The sequence below is a fragment of the Crocodylus siamensis genome, chromosome 7 (genome assembly GCF_052110815.1).
Source record: "Crocodylus siamensis isolate JL-2025a chromosome 7, ASM5211081v1, whole genome shotgun sequence".
Classification (NCBI taxonomy): domain Eukaryota; kingdom Metazoa; phylum Chordata; order Crocodylia; family Crocodylidae; genus Crocodylus; species Crocodylus siamensis.
In genome coordinates this window covers 83275266-83279474 of record NC_143401.1, presented here as the reverse complement: position 1 = coordinate 83279474, position 4209 = coordinate 83275266, and positions in this window count along the sequence as shown.

Genomic DNA, 4209 nt, shown 5'->3' with positions numbered 1-4209 from the left:
TGTAAAACTCCTGTATTAACTTTTGCTGGTGCACAGCAGAACAAATGTGAATAAATAATTCAGATACTTTTATCATCTAGCAAATGTAATTTATAGTTTAGAACATGAAAATGACTTTATTATTCAGTCACTGGGTTTGTGAAGCAGAACCTACTGTGAATAACCATGATCATCCCACTGAGACATCTTGCACAATGATAATTAAAACTTCTACTGATTGCTTGCCAATTGCCATAAAAGTTTTTTTGTGATGCGGTAGGAGTATGTGGAGTGTAACTAAGCAGCTGAGAGCTTGTTTTCTATTTTGTTTTCCTGGTTTTGTTGCTTTTGGCGAGCAAACTAGCCTAATGCACACCTACAATCTGCAGTAGAACTTAATACCCTAAGCCTGTTTCTTGTTCATGAATCTACAGTACTGCCACAATTAGTGTTTGCAATAACATTAAATGCCAGGAGTGAGTTAATATTTGCATAAAAGACAGAAGTTCATCAGAAATTGATAAGCTCAGCATTACCAACCTGACTTGGCCTATTACCTAGCAGTTAATATAAAATGTGTACCCTTTTAATGGTTAAATACACCAATTATTTCTCTAGTTCAAATAAAAGATCAGCCTTGTTAAAATAAAGAATATTATTCATTCAACTTCACTTTTTGTGACATTAGAAACACAAACTTAACTTGTTCACACCCCAAAGCTTTTCTTGCACCTACTTTTCAGGTAAGTATATCCCATACATCATCTTGTTTAAAAGAAAACCAGGAAGGCTGCATGGCCTGCTGGATAGGACAAAGGGTTCCATTCACAGTTCTCCCAACATCTAGTTGTGTGGTCTTAGTACATATGGTTATGGATTTTTAGTGATGCATTTCAGTCCTACATGGAACCATCTCTTCCTCCAGGCTCCCTTGAACTGTTACAGTCCCTAATGGTTTGGGCATTTGGAACAAAGAGATCACAACATCCATTTTCACTTCCTGTTCAAAATTAAACCATGAGCCATTAGGTAACATATTTACTCAAATCCAGGTCAACCCTGAATTTAAGATGAACCCCAATAATTAGATTCTGTATACAGAAAATGTATAAGTTTGTTATAATTTTCCAGGTATAGAATATAATTATTAGAGGGGTTGATTTAAATTTGTCCCCCTCCCACTGCTTCAGCAGGTATAGCAGTAGCCAGGTGGCTGGGGGGGGGGAGGGGGCCTCTTACCCTCTGGCTCACCCCTTGCAGCCTTTCTGCTTCCCCCCATCACTGACGCCCCCCCAACCCAGCTCCCCACAGCCTCTGCCCCTCCCCTCCCACTCCCCAAAATCGCCCTTCCTCCACTCTCCCTTTGTCTGCCTCTTCCCCCCCCTCTCCTTTAATGTCAGACACTGCTGGGACCTGTTCCCTCCTAGAGCCTCTGCCACCCATGCAGCAGTGCTGATGCTCCTGATTGGCTGGGCAGGGGCGCGGCCATTGTTGATGGGTAGGGGTGCACACAGGTGCATGTGCACCCTCTGAGCGTGGCAGTGCACCCCTTGCAATAAGGCACCACTGACACTGCCGGTGGCGCCTGCAGGCGGTCACTGCTCACCACCCCACCTCCCTCTGCCGCCAACACCACTGGCAGTGTCTGCGGGTGGTCTGCGATTGCCTGCTGGCCACTGCTCACGCTGCTGGTGGTGTCTGCGGGTGGTCACTGACTACTGCTTGGCGCTTGCCCCCTCCCCCCCGCCAATAGGTGGTGAGCCTGGCGATCACTATTGTATCAGATCAGGCTGAGTGTTTGAATGCTTATCTTCAACCTGCAGCAGATTGCTCTGTCTGACTTACAAGCAAGTTATTTGGTACAAACAAATAATATGATAGGGCATGATTCAATTATAGGTATCCAGAGCTATTTTCTTTTTGGATTTAAGATTATATTAGTGATTCCAGAGACTGAAATTCCATCTTTGTGTTAAAAATAAAACACTCCCCCTTACCTAAAAATAACACAGTGCTCTCTGCACTTTCTAAAGCCCTGGAAATGTTCTTGAAAGAACATGATCTATACAAGATCTAAGAAACGTGGCCTGTTGATTTAGCATCTGGAAGTACTCAGATGGATATCTTCACTGGCTTTAAAGACAACAAAAAACACCATACAGTAGATGAATCCTTGATATTTAGACAAGAACTATCTTGTAGTTTCATTGCTAGATTTAGTTTTCCGGTCTGTAAATAAATGTTTTAAAAGAACAGGTTCTGAGAAAAGCTTGCAAATAATGCAAATATTGCACTAGTTTATTTTTCTCCTAAGAAATGTAATGATTATTGGAGACTCTTTATTGGACTAATTTTGACAGCTTTATATTGAGAAGTACGCGCCTTTATACCTAATTTTACTGGCTTAATTTAAAAAAATTCATACGTTTAACTAGCAGGGTCATGATTTACATATAAGAACATTTTTAAAGATTTTTTTAATACCTTTTAAAATATTATTTAGTCAACAGAAATTTGTAATGTTTTTACAGTAAAGCACAGGCAAGTTTTAAACACATGCAACTACTTAATTATAGGTCATAAAAAATAAAAGAGATCCCACACCAGCTGCTTAAAGAATCTTTTACATGTTGGCTTTAACAACTGCCTTGTTAGGTCCACCCAGCTTTCTTGTTTCCCTGAATCCCACTTTCTCTGCTGACAAAAAGGCTCAGAAATGAAGTAGTTCCCAGAATTTTATGGGAGTTTAATCTCCTTCTCTGATAATCCACTTGAGCTCCTAGGATTTACAACGTACTATTTCAGAGAGCTGTTCTGGGAATTTTGAAGAAAGTATTAAAACTGCAGTCACAATGCAATTGTGGAGTAAAATACTTGTGTGCATGCAAAACAAAATGATGCCCAGAATAGCAGAGCTAGTAGAAATGGCTGTTTTCAATCATGAGCAGAAACTATTGAATAAAACCGAATATATATTTTGGGGGGGAAAAATCACTATTTCTCACTTAATAGTGTTTCAGTGGTAAATTGCCACTGAGTCCTAATAGCTGACATGGACATAGTATATTGCCACTTTCTTTAGTGGGGCAATATGCGTGGTTGCATTCTGCTGGTGTGGTGATACACAGGTGATATGGCTCTGACAAAGGGCTTTCCTTTATATTCATCTCCAGTTTCATTAGTATAAATATCAACTTCATTGAAATAAATGGAAGACAATTACATAACTAAGCATTTAAAAACCTCCACTTTGTTTTATTGGCTTTGTGCATCTCTTAGGGCAGTCACAGGAAGAAAGGTTTTATATATTTAGGAGTCTTGGAGTAAAGGCCAATATAAAATTCTAGGGGACTCAAGTCTACTGAGGAAAAGACATAGCAAGATGTAATGCCACCTTCTTAGGCTGCCTCAGCCATGTATCTGAAGCGACCATCTCTAGAAGTGAGAAGATGATTCTTTTCCTTCTTGTTTTCAGTTCTGTTTGCTGAGGAACGCCTCCGTGTCAACTAATGTGCACAATTATCTACCAGAAACTGGACTGAGATCTCTCTCACTCTCCCCCTTAGTTATCAGATGGTAATAATTTTCATGCCCGGGGTTATATTGAACTGGTGATCTAGAGGTGAAAGTCTCTGTAGCCAATTACCAATCACTGAGGCCTTCTACATGGGAAGAATTATAGATGTATCTTCTGGGCTTGCTTTTCTTGAAGAAAACATCCAAGAGGCAACTACAGCGGTGCCAGAGGTTAATTAGATTACCTCCTCAAGATCTCACTGCACAGATAAGTGCAATGTACTTTACCATAACTATAAGGAAATACTTCCAGTAGGGAATCCAAACAATGAAATAGCCAATCCCATGGCCTTAGTTTTGAACTTAACTCATGGCATTGCTTACATAATTTTGTTTGTGTAGATTTTCATTGAACGAATTATTCCAAACAGAGGAAATTCTTTGCCATTTTGTTCCACTGCAACATCTCTTTGAAGATGTGTATGTATATTTTTACTTTCTTTTTGTTTGTACACTCTTTGTTTGTCTGTACAAAGTATGGTTTCAAGATGATATAGAAACAATAAAGGAGTTTCCTGATAAATATGCCAGACTTATTTATACAACAGTAGAAAACTGAGTATCTCCTTAAGCCAAAATTTGCACTGACATGAGTTGCCTCAACTTTTGGGAGTCCATATGTTGGTCTGTTTGAATTTTGACTGTTCAACTTGT